This window comes from Centrocercus urophasianus, unplaced genomic scaffold (assembly GCF_019232065.1).
Source record: "Centrocercus urophasianus isolate 14NV4802_14NV808 unplaced genomic scaffold, USGS_Curo_1.0 seq_18, whole genome shotgun sequence".
Classification (NCBI taxonomy): domain Eukaryota; kingdom Metazoa; phylum Chordata; class Aves; order Galliformes; family Phasianidae; genus Centrocercus; species Centrocercus urophasianus.
This window is the reverse complement of record NW_024884733.1, coordinates 26,341,723-26,365,007: the sequence shown is the minus strand read 5'-3', so window position 1 is coordinate 26,365,007 and position 23,285 is coordinate 26,341,723.

The following is a 23,285-nucleotide window of genomic DNA, read 5'->3' as shown; positions in this document are numbered from 1 at the left end:
GAGAGCAATGAAGCTGGGATAGAGCTGGGGTGCAGGGAAGCACCCTGGAAGGGTGTCCTTTGATACCTGGGTCAGTGACGACTGCTGCATGTCAGTGTTAGATCAGAAGCCCCAGACAGCCTCAGCAGAAATAACTGCTTGCACCTAGGACACTACTTGCTACTTGTGCTTTGCCTTTTCTTTGTGGTTTTCGGTGGCACAACCTACTTTACGGTGCTGATTCTCAGCCTGAGCCAAGGACACAACTTCCATTTGTTTCACTCCATCCCAAACTCTCTGTTACGTGAAATGCTCGGCATTTACAGCAACAAAACCCATTATCCTGTGTCTGGAGCTCAGACTACAAACACTATACAAGTGAACCCCCTCTTTCCCTAATCCAACCTTATTACTACTGTGACTTGGGAGAGAGATTCTGGGAGTATAGCAAAGAGCAATTTTTAACAATCAAGTTCAGATAAAGAAGCAAAACAGATAAAGGAGCTCAGAGATACAGCTGCTGATTTGCAAAGCCCTGTCGTTTCACAGCCTCTTGGTGTGCTAAAAACTAAGCTCACTGAGTAATACCCTTGCTGATGCAATAGTGGAGGTGGACAAAACAACTGTACTTGGAGGAGGCTACATAAAGATGAATTGCATCTTCAAAGAAAAGAACTTGCGACGTGAAACTTGTGATGGGCTTGTGAGGGTGTCAGCATGACAGAAGCCCTGGGGTTTTCAACAGGCTGCCCATTGATACGAACGGCGAGGTCACGATGGATCTCAGGGATCCATCAATCACTAGGGCACAGACTGCAGGCATGGCATAGCTGAAGGGACACAACCACTTCCATAGTGCTGGCTGGGTTACACAGGCTCTCATGCCCTTAAATGGAAGCAAATTAATGCAGACAGAGCTCAGAAATGTTGTAGCATTACAAAGGTGTATTAGATCTTATTGCACCAGGTCTTGCACACGCCTTTTCCTCAAAAAACACAGAAATCTATGTATCAGCTAACTCATCACTCCTTTGCTTTAAAACAGCTAGGAAATTTAACAAGAGGAGTTATTTTAAGGCTGTCATTTTAGAGGATGAAGTTATCAATTCTCTATCTTTCCGCAGATAATCCTGTTATGGGATAACATGATTTTAGGACAGTCCATTACTAAGGACAATCTTTTCAGGCTTGTCTAACAGAAGTTCCCATGTCCTTCATAACTTTTCTCATGCAGAGAAAATGGGAAAATCCTAACTTTCCCTTACAACTGTTGACTTGTACTTCAGCTAACTTTACCGATACATTGCACATCGTCTGTATCTTCAACCGAGATTCTCAGTTTAACTGAATTATGCAAATATATTGGAAGAGCAGTTATCCAAAGAAGGCTGCAGCCTGCCACACTCACATACTGTGCTAACACACCAATGCATCCCTGCCCACACCACTGCATTCATCTGCTGCTGTTCCCACTGGCTTTTCCTTCATAGCATCCTTGGAGGGCAGCGAGGTGTTACTTCTGATGTTTTAAAGTGGGGGAAGTGGGGCACAAACAGACAAATGAATTCCCTGGTCACAGGGGAAAGGGAAAGGCAAGGACAGAACCCACACGATGATCCAGAGCAGCAGTAAAAAATCCCTGCCTCCCCAGCTTTTCCTCCTTTCATTTGCACAAAGATTCCCAAGGAAGATGTTCAGTGAAAATTTTACATTGGCTTCCTAGCTAGAACTCAGACATTCAGTTTGGGCCCTTGCTACAGAATATCAACACACTGACTCTGAAAGGTATTTCAGTTTATGACAAAAATTAATCAAGATCTTGCAGGTCAATGGGGTTCTCCAGAAGAAGATTGCCATTTCCTCTTTGTTTGCTTTCTGGAAACAAAACCTTAATTCTTTAAATCCAAAAAAGTCTAATTTGTTTCTCAGCAAGAGGAAATACTTACACAACTGATGCTGAAATTCAATGCTATTATTTGTATTTATTACAACAGCATTTAGGAGCCTGAAGTATGGACCAGAAGCTGGCTGCGATAATTGCTGCAGTCAAAAGGACAGCCCCAGCTTCAGAAATGCTGGGTAGGGAGCAGAGCAAGCATTGAAACAGCAAAATTTGAGAACTGATATGTTTTCACATGTTAGATGGTAACGAACTGCAATAGACACATTATATTTTCAAACTGCACAGTGGTATCTCAGCACTGAGGACTTTCTGCTCACGCTCACCTTCATCTTTCAAAATACAGCACTTGGCTGCTTACAAAGCATTTTCCCTACCCTAAAAGAAAACCTCAGTTATTTTCTTCAGTCTAAGTGAACAAATGGCTCAGTGTAGATTCTGCACTCCGACAAGGTCAAAATCTATGTGTGCAAATGATTTTAACTCAATGATAACATATTCGTGTCCTGCCTGGGGAATTGCACTGATATTTTCTGGAATAAAGCAGGAGGTGAATTTTTCTAATTCAGTTTATGTTTCAAACTATTCCCTTCTATTTCAGTGTTCCTTCAAAGGAAAGACAGCTCATTTCCTTAAGAAACTGTATCCATCCACCAAATGTTATTTCTCACTGTACACAAGTAATGGGAGATTTCCTACTTTTTGCCCGCTGCTGCCCTATAGATTTAATATGTAAACTGGGAATGTCCAGAATATATTGCTTGGCACAAGTCAGTGAAGTTTCACCTGTGAGAACACAGTATTAATTCAACCTTTGGCTGCTTGTATTAAACCACAGGGAGAATCTACACTTAAGTGATGTGAAGTTCATAGATTAGACACAAACCCACAAAACCAAACCCAGGGAGCAGCATTTAGGCCTGCAGAGATTCCTGCCCCTCTGACTTCATCTCACTTGAGCCATTACAGGAAAGTACCTTGTCCAGGGACAAAGATGCTCCAGGAATAGGAGGGGTGATTGCTGGGGTACAGCACAAAGCAGGCTTTAGACCTTACCTGTCCCACCCATACAAAGCAGGACAGCCTGTGCTGCTGCTATTGCCTGCTTCCAACCAGCCCCAGCTTCCTGACTCCACAACAGAGCAATTACTGAGAGAGGATGCTGAAGCACAAATTCTCTATAGAAGCCTGATTGAGAGAGGATAATTCTATCCGTTTAATGAAGAACGAAGAGAAAAAGTGACTGATACTCTGGAAGTGAGCATGCAGGGAATGAGGCAAGCATACTTGTTCTCACATTTTGTAGCAAAACTTCCTTTTGCAATTTAAAGTTAATTTAAACATTCAGTTAAGCTTAATGTACAAAGCACCTGATATTCGTTGCTGTGCCCTGCAGTGAATCCCCAGGATTCACTTCCGTAACCTCAGCGTATCTCTGATCTCAGCTCCACAACAGGTGAGTGAAATTTATACCACAGTTTGCCCTTTCAATTTCACACATTTCATTGTGAAATTGAGAGCTGGAAGGAGAATTATTCCTGGTTCATATGTGATTTCAATTCTCACTTTTTCTTTTCTTTTTTTTTTTTTTTCTGTCCATGGACTTGTTTCCATGGATCAGTTTGGGTTCCAGATGATCCAGATCTTAAGTCATTATTTTCTTGTTGTCACGGGTCAACTCTTACCTCATTTAAAATGTGAGGCAAGCTGCACTGCTCTAAACTTGAAAAAACAGCTCCATCTATCTCTGCTAGGAGTGGAGTGACAGCCAAAGTTCTGATTAACTTCACCTCTTCTGTGGCTCCTGCAACAAACACAAACTGCTGTGAAATCTTTTCCAGCAGGGTAATGGAGGGAGGAAAACGGTTGGCTGTAAGTTTGAGAATTATTATTCGTATAAACCCATTCACACACCTATCACTTGGGACAAGAGAAGGGCCAAAGACATGCCAAGCAATTACACAGCTACATAGGTCCGTGCACAAGATATTCCACCTCACGTTGGCTGTAATTTGCACTCACTAGGTTGGCACTAGCTCTACCTGTGTCAGATGGCAGCAGAGAAAACAACTTTTCTGGGAGACTAAACCCATTTCAGCTTTGGCCAAGCCATATCCTTATTTTGAAAAGTCTGATCATCAACAGCAGCACCTGTCAATTTAAAGTGGAAAAAAGGTTTACAAAACTCAGACCCCTTAGTTGTGAATTCCCACATCACTTTCAGGACTCTGAGCAGAATCAAATGCCCAGAGCCTGGTGGTGACGTTGCTGAAACCGCCTGCAGCTACCAGGGGGTTCCTGGGGAGTAATGCTTGGTCTTAATCCTGACCTTAGCCAAGAAAAGGTTTTTAAGCAGGTTTGTATTCTCCCTCATTATGCATTTGAGTTGAAAAGAACTGGGAAACCAACTGTTTCCTAGTTCAGCTTGAAGGATAGAAGAGCCACCGTTCTCAGATCACTGAACTTCACAGCAGGAAAGATCTTAGTGAAACAGGAAGAGAAGTCAAGATCATTATTCCTCTCACACAATGCGTTTGCAGATGCTTGAGGGCCTAGAAATGGGCTGAGGTGGCTGCAGAGTAAGTCCTGGTGTTGTATGGGCCAGTATTCAGTACTGGACGTGTCAATCAGCCTTTTTTACCCTACTGGTAAACTGAAGGCTGCAGCTCCCTGCCAAACAAAAGTGACTTGCTTCATTCTTTTTCACACTGTATTTCCAATTCAGTTTTGTAGAGCACCAAAGCCCACTGATGCTGTAGAACAGATGATGGGAGAGGACACAAGACAGACAGACTTATTCTGAAGGGTTCCTGAATTGTAAACAATTCAGCACCAATGATAAGATAGTCAAGGACCTGTTGGACCATCTTTAATAAATATTCAGTTACTTGAATACTTTGATGTGACGCACAAGAAGCCAAGAGAGCAAATCAGCAGTGCTAAGGGTTCCTCTGTTCTCTGTAGAGAAAAAAGCATGCATGTTTACCTGCGGTTACTGCGTGTTGTCCACAGTATTGAGCTGCCTGAGCAGTTTTTAAGGATATCTCTATGCTCCAAAAGACTGACCTCTTGTTCTGTGAACAGATCGTGGGCAGGACAGAGGAGCCTCCTCACTTTAATTGCGGTATAAGCTTTGGATATAGATTTCAGTCTTAGACTCATATAGCTGCATTCTCGAGAATCAAACCTCCTGTTGGATGAGGCTGCAAATTTGGAGCACTATGAACAAGACTGTTAAAAAAATTGGTTATTGCAAACACAAAGTCCCACAGGATTAGTCTGGCACAGCTCTGTGGCTGCTTTCTGCTCTTTGCTTGCCCCAAGAGCACAGACAGTTCACAATCACATCTCCCTCTCCCAGCAATGTTGTGTTTTGCGCTGCTGCCTCTACTTTGCCGTGTATCTGCCAAATGCTGCAGGTGCTGAAAAACAAAGGTGAAAGCACCCATATGGTGTGTTCTGATCACAAAATCAACTCACAGTTTCAAAAGCCCAAAAGGACCTGCTTTTTTTTTCCCCTCATAGAAAAACCTAATGGGGAATCTGTGGAGTTACATCCGAGTGCCAAGGCTTATGAAAGGATATATTGTGAATCTCTTTTACAAGATTCCTTGCTTGGTGGAGATAGGTCCTCTGGGATTCCCTTTCATGATACTGCTAATCCCACACATTTCAAATTTATGATGCACGTTCTCTGGAATATCAAGATGGCTTCAAGAACACAGTGTGGATTGTTGTGCTAGTTTTGTTCTGATATTCTTTTTAAGATTTCTGAACTCAAGCATTGACTGTGCTCAGGCTTCCTTCTGCAAACAGAAGAGATAGGAAACTCGAGTTATTTGTATGTAATGGTGTGTTCTTTGCTAATGTATCCTAATGTCCTTGTACAGTTCTGGGGTCCAGGGCTTCTTCCTGGGATCAGTTGTGCAAAGATTCGGGATTGGATGGAAGAGGAATTTTATGTAGGTTGTGTGTAAGTTTTCTGTGGAGCAGGTAATGCGTGTGTGAAGTGTTCAGTTCGTATGTGCGGTGTTTTCCTGACTGCTCTTTCTACATTCAGTGACTTTTTTTCGGAATCAAAATCAAGCTGAAAATATTTTTTCCTTTCTACACAGACAAAAGGTAACTGCAAACATAGTATTTATTTCTAGTCGTATTTCTCTGCAAATTCCAATTAATGTGGAATTTATTAATGGAAATTAATGTGCAGCTGCTCTGCTGTTCTCTGCTGCATTTAGGTAGCAGGAAGAGATGGGGGTGCATCCCAGCTGCCCCAAACAACCCTCCCTTGGAATAAAAAACTTCCTTTTGAATGTGCCAGTTCCCCATGCCTCTGGAATCCTTACTGCTTTCAGTGATAAGCTATAGAGGGCTTCCAAACGTGCCCAGCTGAGGCTAAAAAATGGCAGGTTAGTGAGAGACAAGCTGTTTTAGGCAATATTCACCTTCAATGGAAAACAAACACTGAGAGTTTTTGTTCTAAAATATCATACTATGTTTTACCATGTCCTTTTCCAGGATGAGTTTAATTTGATTTGGTGTAATAAAGAAAAAATTCCAAACAACACAAGTTACACGATGCCTTCTTTGTGTCAGAAACATTTTTTTCTTTTTTAAAGGCTACTTACAAAAAACTACAAATGTATCTCAAATCAAACATTTTTTCTCCCTTCTGTTTGCCTTCTCCTTAAAGAGAATACACTTTCTCTATGGAGTGTGGTCTCTTTTTATCCCAAAAGCACAGATTTACATCTCATCTCTGAGCCTCTACAGCGTCTCCTGAGCACAGCAAGGACAAGTTTACAGGACAGTTCCAAAACAGCATTTAGGAATGGAAACGCACCCCCATCTCATCTGATAAACAATCCAATCAATCCCTAGGAGTATCAGGAAATCCAGGAAAACGATAGCGCTAATAACAAAAAGAGCTGCCATTATTAACAGCGCAGCTATACAAAGTGCACGTTAAACAAAGCTCATTTAAACGTACTCTATTTTAATTAGATTTACTTTAGCCACCTAAAAAAATCCCACAGACATGCTGGGGGGTCCCACTGCCGCTCCCTGCTGGGTGCCCACCTGTCTCTGCCAGCCTCGTGGCCCCGAGTCGCAAAACCTGGTTGGCTGGGGCAGGGCAGGGGATGGGCTGGCAGGCGCAGCTCACTGCAGGGAAAAGGGTGCTGAGCAAAGAAGCTGGCTTTGCCTAAGATTTGCCATGCTAAGAAAAAAAAAAAAGAAGTAAGCACTACTTAGACATTTTTTTAATGAATCGAAACAACAGGCTTCAAGGCAGGGAGGAAACCTGCTATTGCAAGTAGTTTTTTGTACTCCTGCTTGAATGATACTAAAAAAAAAGACACTGTTTCTCAGATAAGCCCCAACGTAATAATCTTGCATATGTATATATTTAAAAAACCAACCATACAGAGATGCAGAATTCATCAGGAGCAGTGTCTCTGCGCTTGGCTGTCTATTTGCACACGGGACATGTTTCCTCCCTGGCACAATCTCAGCCCTGGGTGTGCTCGGAGCCTGGCCCGCATCCCAAGGCAGCGGCGGAGCACCTCCAGCAGCACGGTGGCCCCCATGAGCAGGGTCTGTTTCTACATAAACAAGCCTGGGATCAGCTAAAGTTGCCGCTCACTGGCAAATGAAAATAAAGAGACAATTCAGAATCAAAGGTGAGTCAAAGAAAAAATATGTCCAATAAGAGGAGGCAGCCCAGACATCAGTCAGATGCCAAAACATGTGACAGACCCAGAGGCAACTCCAAAACAACCAAACCAACTGCCTGTGGAGTCTGCCAAGGAGCCAGATGCTCCTGCTTAAAAATATCTTCCGCTGCCTTGGCATCTGCATTTTCTGCCTCTCTGTCAAAAGAGGAGGGAGGGGAAACGGGAAAGGCGTGCGTGAATAGCGGTGGGGGGACGGCAACTAATAATATTTTTTGCCATTTTAATTCTAACAAATTCTGGTTATTCATTTGCAGTTTGTCATCGTGTCACCCGAGAGCAAAACAAAACCTCATCCTGGCACAGATTGGGAAGGGAAAAGCAGACAAGATCTTCTATGCAGAAAGAAAAAAAATGATGAGAAAGACCCAATTCCACATTGCTGCTGGTGGCAGGGTGAGAAAAAGCCAAAACCTGCATTTCCACCTAAGGAAGTGCCCACGTACCCAGGCTCAGAGCTGGGCAGGGAATGCTCCAGTTCCAGCCATGTATGAGGGCATCGCTGCACCACATCAGCTAGAGTATTCTCGGGGTGCCCCATGCTTCACAGCAGGGCCGGGCAGGAGAGAGCTGTGCCAAACACAACTACTGCTGCCCCCAGCCACAGCATCAGGGTCTGGTTCACAGAGGCTGTGGCCCTGCAGTGGCTTAAAACCTTGCGTCACAAAAGTGATATTAACTTACTGATCCTTTGTTGCTGCAATCATTGATTAAAAACAGCAAATAAAGCATACACTCTGGAAATGTTAGAGTATTCAATGCCAGAGAAAAGCACAGTCAGAAGGGAGGAATCTGCACAGTATCTGTTCTAAGAGGAACTATAATGCAAAAGGTATTATTACATTTCATTTTAACTGAAGGTCTTTCTCTCTTGTACAGAGGTTTTCATTGGAAAATAAGCCTGTTCAGAAATTAAATTGCAAAATGGATTTGTTTGCATTTCCTGAGGCTTTAGGTGGGAATGGGGAGCCCTACGCATGCTGTCCTGCTGCCACCGACCTGAATGGCTGTGATGCTGGCTGGAAAGCAGCACTGATGATCAAAATAGGGTTGGTGTAAAATTAAGACTCCATCCTGTGCTCTTGTAATTGAACCACCAGATCTTTGTGTGCTATTTAACACATTTTCCCCTCTCAGCTGCATGAGGAGACTCAAGCCTCTGATGCCCATAGAGCACAGAGAGAATGGCAAAGCTTCCCGACGCAGGCAGGGCAGGTGCTGGTCTCACAGACCCTCTCTGTCCCTTGACCAACCTGGCACCTCTGGGCCTGCCTCCAGCTCTTGTGCACCAAAGGTCTGAACCCTTCACCAAGGATCAGCGTTGCACCTCACGTGCACTGAACTCGTTTGTGGTGAAATGCGATCACAGTCAATAGATGAGCAACAGGAGCCAGAGCAGCAGCATGGCAGATCGGCACACTGACTGCCGATAAATGGGGAGAACCCACAGTGACGAACGTCTGATGTGGGTCTGTACTGACACTGTAAGGATTCTGAAGGTCTGCGCAAACTGACTGATAGCAAAGGAGTTTCTAGCCCCCCTCATGGCATACACAAATGTCTGTTAAAGACATAAATATTTAAAAACAGCAGCTAGACTAAGAGGGTTAGCTTTCATTTTATCTAATTTGGCAAGCACTGGATACACCCACCAGAAATCATTTTATTTTGTGTAATTTAATAGCAGTTCTATTGTAGCATTGCAGCTTCTGACATACCGAAACAAATCAATGTGGCCTTTTTAAAGTTTCAGAATTAATATAGAGCTGTGTCTCAAACATTAGATGGAAATCAGTGAAGATTAAAATCTGTCATTCACTTGTTTCCAACCTCAGCTGCAAAATTTATTTGCTTTCCTGCTTGTAATGCAGACTTTGATCCTTGTTCAAATATCACTGATTTTTTCCTTCCCTCATGTTTGGTCTGGTTCTCAGGTGAGAAATATTGGCAAAACTTGTTAGAATTACACCTGCCAACAGTAGCATACAGGCAAGCAACATGGAACTATATAAACTGTACTATGCATGCCATTTGGCTTGTTACACGTCAGAATAGTATTCCTACAGAAATCAATCTAAGATTTTAATTTATTAATTTTTTTTTTCCCCCCACTTTCTTAAAGAGGTGGATGGAGACACAGGGGTGGAAGTCAGACAACATCAAATAAAACAGGTTCAGAATGGTCGTGGATGACCTTCACAATATGTGTTTTGCAATTTTGGGTGGATTAGAGGGAACTAATGATGGCTTTGAAATGAGCTTTTGGATAAAGCTCGGGAAACTCTAATCATTACAAATCCACTACTTAAAGGAACAATTCTGTATAGAACACTGCAGCTTTAAAGTATACATGTCTTCATCAAAGAATACATGTCTTCATTTCTTTCCTCCTCTGAACAAGCTTATTTTGCTTTCACTTACTCTAGCCTTCTTATAGGAGCCCAGCCACCGTTTTCATTTTCTGCCCTGCCTTTTAATTTAAGGGAGCCTATTGTTTTTCAGCATCACGTTGCCATTACGGTGCCTTCTGCGTTTGGTTTAGGACTCATAGAGTTAACAGGCTGGGGAAGAGAGAGAGGAAAAAAAAACCCACTTGCATTAAGCCTGAAGCCTGTCACCTTTTCTTGGCAATTACACTGCTAATGGCTGGGTCCCAAGCAAAGTGGCAAAGAATATCTCTTCTCACGTTCCCAACTCACAGTGCATTCCCAAATACCAGATGGTGTTTTTGGAATCCATTTCACTATGTTTGATATGACAATACTTTTGTATAATGTTAAATTATATATAACTATTTCAAATAGCCGCTATCAGAACAAGGCAAGAAAAGGAATATTAGACGCAAGGAGGAAAGAGAGAAACTGAAGACTGAAGGATCTCGTCTACTCCTGTTGTATCTGGTGTCTCAGATTTTTGTGTAGTTTGAACAAAAGAGGATATAAAAGTGGCTCAACAGACTAGCTCTCACAACAGTATTGTGCAGAAATGGTGCTGTTTCCCTCCCAGAATTTGGTGTACATCTTAGGACACTTGCCAACTCTACAGGAGGCAAGTGCAAGATCATAAATAGTGCAGTGAAAGCAGGAGAAAAGGGGGGAAAAAACCATCATGAATAAACCAGTCTCACCGTTTTCTAAGCAGTCTTTTTTCTCAAAATTTAGGGAAAAGCAAAGTGCAGAAAATGCAGCAGGGGTACATTGGCACAACTCCGTTAGCTTTAGTGGAGCCGTGACTGGCAGGAGCTAAGCATTTGGCCCAGATTATTGAAGTTAACGCACCTTACATCTATGCATTAAGTCAGCTATATATCCACTGAGGGTTAGTCTAACTCATTCACCCCAAAATAGCCATTCCAGTTACACTGACAGACTGATAGGAGTTGGAAAACATCACTGGATGCAGGTCTGCAGATTTAGTTGCATTACAATTCATCACAGATGTACCTTGGCCATTCCTCAGGAGACGAGCAGGACCTTAACCTTAGCAGGCACTAGGGCTGTCCTTCTGCTGGACACACTTCAAACAACTCCTTAAGAACAGGAGGAAAATGTACTACAGAGGGGAAAATGCATTTGGGATGATGACCGTCACTTCGATCTACCACTGCTGCCACTGTACCAGAATCCCATCATTCAGACACAGGTTAGTGTCGTGATTTCTAAACTGAAATTGTTTATTTTAATGTAGCCAAAAAGTTTGTTTTCTTCCATCTCAGTTTCAGCTCAAGGCACATTTTAACAACAGCAAGCTTTCAGGATAAATGCTTACTAACAAAAACGCTTTCCAAGCTTAACTGTAACATGAATATTGAAGCTATAAGGACACAACTTCACAAGTAATTTGTCTAGTTCAATCAGTTTTTTTCCTGCATATGCTGCAAACCTGTGGTGTACACAATCCAAATGAAGGTTTCATTCATATGGCTATGCATAAGCAAATCACCACATTAGTGCTTACGTTTTACACAACAAAATACTGATTTTCCCTCTTGATTACTTATACTGCCAGCACACAGAAAAGATTATCAGCCCCTTAAAGGATCATACAGATCCAGTGACTACTACATAATTAACAATAACTTGTAGTAATGCAATTTAAGAGTCTTTTTAATGGGCATAGATGGCAGAATGTATAGCCCATCTTTCTTTGTCATCCTAGAAAAGGGGCCCCATGCGGAGCTGCTGGTTGCTGAGTGATGCTTTGTAGTCTGTACCAGACAGTTGCACAGTACCAGCTGCATTGGCAGGTAGCCGAAGTGCAAAGAGATAGCTGCCAAGCTATGCTATACAAAGGAAGCGGTGCCAGAGAGAAAGGGACCTTTGCATGAAATCACCTTTGACCCTGAAGCCAGCATGGATCCCATATTCATCAATTCCAGACAATTGCATCTTTCATTCCACCACAAACTATGATTAGAAAGGGCCCATTTGTGATAGTGATTGTTAGTTTACAGTTCCCAGAGATTGGATTATTTAATCTTTAGTTCTGTTGGCAGCAATATTTTCCCTAACCTTTTGTAATGGCATGCCAGTGATAATCTAACATATGTATATAGGGAGATGTACAGACAGGCACCTCCCGTCACCACCAAAACTGGGTGAACAGAGAAACATGCAGAGAAAAGCGAAAAGCTGCAGCGCACGAGATTCGTGTTGAGTTGCAAACGTTGTGCTAATGTAGATCTTCCAGAATTCAGTCTGGAAGGTACAGTCAGATCGCAGCCGTGTCTCAACTTCTGGCCACAGAATTTGCTACAGTTCTTTCCTTTGAAAAGGAAAACTTTTGCTTTAGACAATTGAGAAATACCAGAGCTACTATTTTCAGACAAGAGCAGTTAGAACCTCAGGCTTTCAGTTCCAGGTTCCAGATTACTTTATTTCTACACACATTGACTGCTTGTAGCTCATACAAAAAGAAGAGAACATTAAACAAATTTCACATGTGCTCCTGAGAAAACCACGAGCGAAAGCAGCATTCGGGGGATAAGGAGGAGACAGTGCACAGCATGAAAGCAGCAGGGGAGCGTCTAGGGCTGCTCCCTGCTACTGCTCTCCTGTGTGCTTGGCTTTGACATGGCGAGTCCTATTGAAGTCAATGCAAGTGCTCCCAAGGTGCACATGTATGTCAGCAACTGCAAGACTGGCATCTTAGCAAATGGGTCTGGAGCTGCCAACTCACCCCCGAGCTTTGCACAGCACTTCCTTGAGAAATAAAACAACTTGTCGGCATAATCAGCAGACAGGTATAGAACATAAGATGTCTGAGAATATAACTCTTAGCAATGGCTTTCCACTGAATGCAGCAGAAAAAGGATAAACCCTCCCCAGCAGAATCAAATTATAATTGTACTGGAAAGAAAAGTGGGAAAACAACAACAACAACACAAAGCGCATCTATAAAACTTGTATGAAAATCCTTTTTTGATCAGACCCTTGTCGAATCCTAGAGATGTCAGCTGAAGGGAAAAAATGCTTCTACCTGAAGGCTGGCCGTATTGTGCTGCACCTGACTTCTGGCTCGCCTGCGAGACCGTCTGTTCTTTATTTTCACTCTGTATGAAGCTAATGGAATTTGCAGTTGATTAACCTCAAATCTGGAGTAATGATCCAGCCTGGGACTGCAGCTGGCTATGCTGGGGCTATTTGTACTTCTTAACTGAGTAAGACAGCAACAAGTCTAATGGCACAAAGGTAAAGAACCCAGGCAGAGAGGTAAATGTCAGAAGTGCATTAAAGTACTTGGGAATATAACCTCTGAGAGCATGGACAATTTCTCCCCTCTCAATAAAGGGGTGGGAGTACCAACTTTTATGGAAATTAATCATGAGATAATATAATAAAAAGTATATGGCTGCATTTATTCCATGTTATTCTACAGGGGACAATCAAGGCAACAGATTTACCCTTTCTGCAAACCAAATCCCTGCATTAGAAAAAGGTCAGCCACTGAGGAACAGCCTCTGTGCAAAATTGAGGAGACGGAGTCCTAAAACTCATCTACAACTTCTGCCCAAATGAGCGAAAGTCTTCATAAGATCAATGCCACAAAATAGAATTTGCAGTAGTTTTACACTGTGTTATTTGTATTTATTTGCGCAAACTTATTATTCTGTCTGAAATACGTGAAATGGCAGCTGAATGGCTGCAGATAAACACCACGAGCAAGCAATTCAAGCTTTTTTCTTAATAGATTCTTTGCTGTTTTTCCTTCACAATTGTTCAAAGCTTCAATGAACAGAATTACACAAATGTGCACCAAACCTCGGAACTAATTTAGTTTAGCAAGTGCTTCACACATCTTCGTTTACTGAACAATGTTACTTTCAAATCATGACAACATTCTTCCTTCCTTGCCTCATGACTAATACAGTGTTATTCAAGCCATTCCTCTTCAGACACTTCAGATCTTTACAATTTTTTTTTCCCCAGCATTACCACCTGATTTTTAATTAAAATCAAACTGAGGAAGTTCCCTCCACAGATGTAAATCCCAAAGCCCCAGGCCAGTGACAGTTGCTACAGAAAAAGGCTTTGTGCAGCTTCTCTCCTGCAGCATCGTTTGGAAAAGGAACTTCTTCTGTGAGTTAGAGCAGAGGGCTGGGCTGAGCAGGGAGCTCTGATGCTGTTCACCGGATAAATAATTATTAATGTGATGTAGTGAAAACACTTTTTCATTCTGAGAAAGATCACTCTTTCCATCCTATACAGAACTCATCAAATCAGTGACTACCAGTGGACTTTACTAACACTGCATTACTGTCTGTATTTTATTTATATATCGTGCATGTAAATATACATGTGCACACACACACACTGTGTGTACTATATGTCAACAACTAATCAAAAGTTGTTTGCCCACAAGCATATGTGAAAAATTCATCTAAATAATTGTACATTTAATTTTTAATGAAATCCCAGTAATCCACTCATTCTACCGAATTCCTACTTAATATGGAACAGCAGCATACAAGGGACTGGAAAGACACAGATCTCTCTGTCTTACACAGACTGAGCAGACATACCACCAGCCTTCCCCAGTCAGGTCTTATTATATTATTATCTTGATTTCGAGAGAGCAGCTCAGCGATTAATCACTGAACACTGCTTTCACTTGTGCTCAGAGCATATGCCTTATAAGTAACCCATAGTGTTTGGCTTAAAGGCAATATAAAATCAGCAATAAATAAACACTAAGAACAGACTGCTGCTAAATGGAAAGGCTCCACAGCCTGTTAGGTCTTCCCCGTTTTAACTTCTCTTATTCTGCAGAAACTTATGTTCATAAAGTAATTTTTTAATAAAACAATGTATTACAATTACAGTACCTCCCTTCTGATAACGCTGAAAACCCACTAATTAACATCTAACTCCCTTTTTGAAGTGAGTTTTAATCTACTCCATAGGTGAGGAAGCTGAGACACAAAGAAGCTAAAGCAATAGATTTGGCAGATCTCTACAGAAACCAAGGGAAACGCATTGCATATCTGCACAGACTGTAGCAGGCACCTGCATTTTGCAGGTGCAAACACCTTCAGCATACAAATAACAATCCTATATCATGCTCACACGCACCCGTCCTGGAACGTGCACCCAGAAAACTCATTAGAACAAAGGAATTTGCAAGCATGAACACATACATGCAAGTACAGGTGTTTGATTATTTCAATCCAGAGCACATGAACAGATGTTTGCATCAAATTGAAATTGTCACCATCCTCAAAACTCTGCAGCTCTGTCATTGCCCACTTATCGGTCTGTTTATTTCTCATATTCCAGAAGGCCTCGTCTCACACTGTATTTCATGGTACAACTTCCACTCATTTGGTCTCCAGTCCCTTCTCCTGCCTAAAGGGAAAATGAAAATTCCCAGCGCATCGATCTTTCCATTACTAGGCACCCAATCATTCACTTTTTGCCTAGATAAATATTCCCAGTGTATCATAGTTAAGGTTTTACTGTCCCCAGTCTACCTGCACACTACTGAAATATCTCATTTTTGAAGCAGGATCAGTTTTCAAGCAGGACAAGTCCCATAATCAAACCACATGTGCTAAGAGACAAGTAGCAGAAAGCTGGACCATGCAAAGATAGGAACAACTGATGAGAGGAACATAAAAGGGAGAGAAAGGGAAAATACTACAAGGGCATGTGGTTCTGGAGGTTAATGTGCTGAGAAACCCCTGACTTTGTCAAACTGCAGGTGGGAGACACCAGGATGCAAGGCTGCAGGTTGCGATGCACAACTGTGCTTTAGACATCTGAATCCAGCACCGCAGGGGCGCTTTGTCAGCCTGGGATCTTCTCTTTTTCATGTTTTCCTTTTTCAGTTTTCGCCAGAGTTTACAGCAGAGTCCCTGAAAATACTAAAATACTGCACTGAGCAGATGCAGTCAAAAGTGGCAGCGCTGCTGACTGGGGGGACATCTCATGAAGTTGGCATGGAGCCTTGTTTCATTCAGCCAGTGCTGTCATCCTATGACTCTCCGGCTTCCTGCTATGGAGTTGCCTCAGCGCAGAAGAGTTTGAGCAAATGAGCTTCTAATCTGCAATTCAAACTGTGCCTGTGCTTCTGAAGAGGGGAAAATAAACCCAAGTTGTCTGTCTGTGCAGCGGTCCAGTTATTGGAGGACAACAGCAGTTGGTAGCCCATATGTCACTGAACCGGATTTTAAGTGATGAGAAAGAAAACTTCAAAGCGAGATCTGAAGGGCAGCAGGAAACTGCCTTTATACAGGTGTGATCTCTTTGCTGCTCTTCATAATGCTGGAAAACACATTCACAAACCTTTCCTTCCTTCCCATCCTTTACAGTACCTGTGTTGTACAACCATGCTTTTGGCCAATTCTCCTCTTCAGACTTTCTTGTCTTGCCACAACCTTACATCAGAAATCAGCTAATGTCCTTGCTTGCCTGGCCTTCACTGGGGGCTTCTCGTTACTTTAGGCCTATGTTCTCTTCCTACATGCTCACATGCTTCTACAAAAGGTATTCCCTTTTTTTTTTTTTTTTTTTTCTGTGGGAGGCTCTTAGAAAACTTCATTATGAATGAAAAGAATGGGTGTCTATAGAAATGCTATAATGGTCTAAAATGAAAAAAAAAAAAAAAAAAAGAAAGTGACTGTAAAGAGACATCTTTTCTCCAGAGATTTTCAGCTCTTAACTCAAGCCGTAAGAATGAGTTCTACCCTACAAAATCAGGTAAAGCAGTTAGAATTCAAAAGAAAGTTACCGTTTACTTTTATAAATAATTTTTTACAATTTTAGTTTTTCAATGTTAGGGAATTCTTTGGGTGCAATATATAACATCTTACACTAAAACTTCCTTCAGTGAATACGGCAGACAGACAGCATGATCTTTTAAGCCTCATTTCCCTGGGAAATCTGGATGAAAGGAGAGGAGGTAACAAGTCTTAATGCAATGCTTATAAGCATTGCAATTTATATAAGCTGTAATTTCTCATTACAGTGACATTCTGTCCCGGTGACAAGGCAAGAAGCACTGGGCACAAACTGAAACACAGGAAGCTCCATTTGACCATTAGGATTTGTTTCTTTCCTGTGAGAAGTTGGCCAAGCTCAGGCTGCCCAGCAGCAGTGGACTTTCCCCCTTGGAGATCTCCAGGAGCTGCCTGGTCATGGGCTTGGCACCCTGCTCTGCATGGCCCAGCTTGGGCAGGGATGGGATCAGACAGACCCAGAGATCCTTTTCCACTTCAGCCTGTCTGTGATTCTACGGTAACTTACAAGCACAGAGCATCGGTTAATTTGAGTTTTACTTCTGGTAGTTTACAACCCTTAAAAATTTATTCTTGTTCTGCTGGTCTAAAATCCTTGGTGAATCACCTTTCTGCACTTGCAGTAAATAACCCACACTTAACATACACCTCTTAATCAAATCAGAGAAAAAAATTGTTAGTCAAAAGAACGCTGGCAGACAGAAACGCACAGGCACGTTGTTTCTATTTGTTCCTGGGAGTAAAACAAGTGTTAACTGAATCAACAATCAAATGGAGCAGTTTTTCTTCTTTCTTATTGAATATAAGAGGTTAATTCGGGTCACTTTTTGTTTCCTTTATGTAAATCATCAAGCAGTGCTCTACTTCCTATTTCTGTTTCACCAGTAAAGACAACCACTTCTGAACATTAGCACATTTCCATGCAGCATCAGGCCCATTTGCTCCAGCACAACTGAATTCTAAATAAACAAAACAAAACAAAAAACCACATACAGAAAAACTTCCCTCGGAGATACTCTCAAAAGTCTGTTTGTGACCGCATACACAGAGCATCTTTTGAGTTATTCAAGTTTAAAGTAAAGGTCTCTATGGCTTATCCAGGAGCACTGAATTCCCACACTGCTCCTATTGACAACCCTATTTTGTGTATGTGATTCCAATCGGGCTGTGAAATTAATATGGTTGTTTGTGTACATCAAGGGCAACCTGCACTCATTTGAAAGCAAGGGCACTGCAATTATTGGTAGTAAAAGTCTACAAGCTTATAGTGCCATCTGTACTATCCAACACTCCCACCCATATCTAGTTGTATTGCTAACTTTGTGTTTCACAGCCTCTGAAGAGAAAAACAACCACCAAAGAACAAGACATGCTTATGGAAGCAAAATATTTTGAATCTCACTCCATTAGCCAATGCTTTTATTTCATCTGTTCTAATGACTTTTTAGCTTATTGAGCCAGTAATCTACTGTATGGAAAATAGATCCAGCGATTTTTGTCATAATGATTCTAAATTCACAGACCTCTGTGAAGATGGTCTGTTCTGGGTTTGGATGACACCAGCTCCAAAAGCACCTCAGTCAGATCAGCTCCTGTTGCTCTGAGCGTTGTTGGATTCCTTGGGAATGTGGCAGGGCCTGGGCTTTCTGAGACTGGATAAAGTGTGAGAGTATTGCATGTGTAAGGTGTGTGTATGTGCATGTTAAAAGCTCCAGTATTTGTAATGAATAACGTAATTAGCACCGGACAAATCCTGCAGTACATGCATAAGAGAGGTTCCTAGTGAAATTGATGGAAATAGCAATTGCAGTTCTCATCAAGTAAAAACATGCAATTAAGAACTGGCGTTTCTTTGTTGATTTGGAAGACAAATACAACTTGATTCGTCCTGAAATCATCTTTAAATATTAATCAGTGTCAGTGGTCACATCTGAGTGCAGTCGCATCGGAGAGGAGTGAAGCACTCCTCTAGCAGCACAGCAAGACTCTTCACGCTGGGATTAGAACTCAGGGAACTTCTCAACAAGCCGAAAACGTTACCTTTTTCATTTGATCCAAAAGCAGAGAAAGCAGATATTTGCATCCTTACAAGTTTCAGATTGATTTTCGTTCTTATGGAAAACACTTGGACTTTAACAGCAAAACGCCTCAGAATATTCTTTTATTTTATTTTCATTTTGATTTCTCTAACAGTTGAGGGCTTGCTTAATGTACGAGTAGCACACTGCCAGAATGCCTCAGAAGCATCCTCATCAATTTAAAGATCCAATGCTGATTTTGAAACTCATGTGTATGATCAGCCTTGCAATCTTTGGTTTCAGATCAGAGTGTTAGACCTTTCAAGGCAGCACCTATTTTTTTTCTCTTCATGGTCAAGCATTCACCGAAGTTTTAATACTTCAGATCTCAACCCAAAGCTGATTAAGTGTGTAGAATTAAAAGGATGGCAAATGGCGAGTGATAGCAGAGAGGTACCTTAGGTATAGCACAGCTTCAGATTAAAGTCTACAAGATAGTTGGAAAAGTAATAATATGATCAGGAGGACCTATCAAAATAATTTCACAGCCAGACACCACAGCAGGTTCTGGAAACAATTTGTGAACATCACCAGAGAGATTAAGCAGGTCTCTAAGGGTGAAGAGAAGTGCTCTTCCTTCTCCTCCTCTTCAGAATGCTGTCTATGCAGCATCCTCCTGCCCTCTGGATGCCAACAGGGATGGCAGAGCCCCGGCTCCTGGCTCACAGGATAGCATCACAAGTCCTGATGAAGCTTTTGGGACAGCTGCCTTTTCTCCATGGCCGTTCCTCAGGGTGTGCTATGGCTGTGCCATCGCGTTACAACAAACCAGGAAGTTCCTGAGGGGTTGAACAAGGGTTAACGTGGCGCATTCTCTTCTTACTAAAGTGATGTCATTTCCCTCCCCTTTCCTGAAAGTATCTCTTGCTTGGTTGTTTACATACTAAAGTTAATTTAAAATATATATTATAAATCTGAATACTTTAAAAAACAAAGCACATTTTCGTATCTGAAGACATTTATATGCATTTAGATTAAATGTATGGTGTTTCAGTGCTACAAAAAAGCATTGTGGGGTTTTTTTGCCACAAACAACCCTTCTCTCATTTTTCATACTTTCTCCTGAAGAATAAAGATTAAGAAAACAGAAGTACCAATACATTGTAGAAATTGTCCCAACGAGTTTCTAATCCAGTGTCAGTTACACAGGACTGATAAGTAAAGGAAGTTCAACCAGACAGTTTAATCCTCCAATTTCCTGTCTTCTAATCAGCCACTGACTCCTCTGGCTTTAAATTAGAAACATCCATGGCAATATTCAGGACAGGTGAAGGAAAAAAGAGTGGAAAACAACTAGGGCAAATGTTTGTAGGCAGAAGGAGGACATACACAGAGAACGAAGACGTTATAAAGTAGTGAAAGCATGTAAAATGAAGCACTGAATGTAAGCACTGAAGTTATATATGGAATTTAGCAACTCTGACAGCGAAGGAATAATTTTAATTAAAGCATTTATACAGTGGTTGAGCACTGTGTGAGCATACAAGAATTGCTGCATAAAACAAGGAAAATCCATGCTACAATGCTGCGCCTTGGTGCACTTTGTTATTTTGATAGAGGCAGATCCAGGATAATAATAAACACAAGTATGCTTTTTAATATACCATAAATGATAAGCACAAATCAGCAAAGCCACAAACAGCACAACAGCGTGAGGTGATTATCATGATAAACTTCTATGCGAGTATGTAAATGCATTCGTGTATAGATGTGTTCAGTGATTTAAATAATAAATGCTATTTTTGAGTGTTTCGTGCTTCTGGTCTTTCTTAGCTTTCATAGGACTAACTAGCTTTCCATATGACAAAGTTGAATATTTATTAGATGTGCCATTATTTTTAATCTCATTTATAATAAAATTTATAGTGAGGATTCCATTAGTTCTTAATTGAGAGAAATGCCACTGACAGTTTGGAATCGCTCACGACCCGAGCAACTTCAGTTATTCCTCTAAATATTTTGCACAGCGGCGTGAAAGAAAAAAAGTGATTTCAGAGAAAAGAATGATATAGGGTTAAAAACGTTCAAACAAAATGACCACAACAAGTCCAGCCCTGTATCTTTAACAAACTACCTTTTAACTTAGGGCATCTAATTAAAATATTCTAAAATGTGGATTCATAGTTTTATAATAGAACTCAAGAAGAGTTATTTTGGCAAATGACTGCAAGATCTGCTTTAATGGTCACGTTCAGTAACAGCAGTTTGCATGCTAACTCATACATGGAGACTTCTGAAATACCTTCTTATTTATTAATAACTTGTTTTTCTTTCTTCCTTTCTTTGTTTTTTTTTGGCAGATATTTCCACAACAGAAAGCAGTTTGGGGTTTGGGTCTTGAAGCTGCCTGGGCTGAGATTCTCAAACTATGAGTGGCTCCCAGGCGCTCAGGGGGTGAACCTGGCTCACTGTGCTCCTCTGAACAGTGCCTCCAGGCTGACAGCAGTGCAGTGCTGAGCAGAATTGGGCCCAGGGTCTTTACTTTTGCGTTGCCATTCAGAATTTTCTACCAGTTATACGTTTGCTACGTGTGTATTCTAACAACCTGGCGCAGAACAAATTTGAAGACCAGCCCTTATTGAACATATATGAAAGTCACATCACGGCATCATATAGCCTTGCTAGAGCAAATAATTTAAAAAAAAAATAATCAGCTTGAGATAAATGTTTATAAAAGTAGCACAGCTGCACATATTTGTTACAAATGCAAGACAGTACTGAAACTTTCTTTGGACTAACCCTTTAGTGTCTCTCTGACAGCACCAAATTTAAATAAAAAGTGCCAAAATTATGATTATTTTTTCAACAAATCAATTCTTGTCACATCTTCAGGCTGTTATACTGCTTAGAGTATTTGCTACTGTATCTAAAAATATGTAGATATTCCTTCCCATGCACATTTGCAGCATTTTGGGAAGTTTTCTGCTAAAACACCACATTACAATACAATCAAATAATAACTGTTCCTGCATTTTTTTGATTGCAGCATGAGAAAAAATAGATTAGATATCAGAAGAATGCCTTAAAACTGTGGTGAGAAAGGCAATTACTGTTAAAACGCACAAATCCTGTGGGTTCTTTTGAAGCAGTCTGAAACATTAGTAACTGTCTGCAAGAAAGAAAAATAGCATTTTTATTTTACTATGGCATCTTGCTACTTTGGCAAGTAAGATAAAATATATTAGCCATTCCATCAGATGGCTTGAGAGAAAAACTAACTGCGATCAGGCAAAACGAATTAGAGGAGCATTAATAAAGATTACCAGCAAAAGAAAATAAGGTCAAAATTAGAACTCTGCATTTTAAAGCCACCTCTCAAAAATGCAAGCTGCTTTGCCCAACGATAAAATCCATTCATTTTCCTAATCATGCAATCTACCAATCTCCATTATCTCCAGCTAGCTAGCTATAAACATGCTATAGACCAGAGTGAAAGAGGGAGAGTGTGAGGCTGAGAGACGGAGAGAGAGAGAGAGAGAGAGAGAGAGAGAGAGAAAGAAAGAGATTACTACACCCAGCCTTTTATAAAGCCGTTTCTTTCATTATAACAGGTCTTTTCATCAAAATGACACAGAACCTTTAAATTTGGGCATAATAGTCCAGTACAGTACACAGCTATAGCTTAAACGTGATTTAGAACCTGCTCCAGAAAGAAAACAAACTCCCTCGTTTGACACACAAATTGTTTACGATTCATTAAAAAGCAAAATTGCATATCACAGTGCTGGCAGCTGAGTCCATATGGGTGCAAGGGGTATTCACTCATCTCTTTGTATGCTGGCAGTACCAAACTGAAGTTTAGCACTATGCAGCTGAGATTTTGTGCAGCCAGACGATGCATGAGGTAATTTTAAAAGCTTTTTTTGTCTTTAAAACATTAAGATTGGCTCTCTAGCTAACTTTTGATTAAAAGAACGTAGCAAATGTGAAGAGGTTTGGGGGTAAGGAAAATAAGATATGTCTACTTTTTGTTGTACGTTTTAGATTCACAGTCTGCATGAAAAACTGCTTATCACCCCATCAATAATTGAAACTTTGTATGAAAATTATTTGCAATTAACGCATCTATTGTAAAGAGCTTGAATTATTCATTTTGGTTAAAAATAACATCTCTTTCATCTGGCGCAACTCCTACCACAAAAACAAGGCTATTTTAGTGGGGGTTTTGTTCTTTTAGAAAATAAATGGTGTGACGTTCAAGTTTAAGAAGAACTTTTCGGCAATGTTTAATCTAAACAACAGCATGTGTGGTTATAAAACTGTTTATTTTTAGGCAAGTGCATTACTAAATGTTTCCATCATTTTTACATATTATATTCACGGTACTAAAACATCTGTGAAATAAATGTGACCGAAATGAA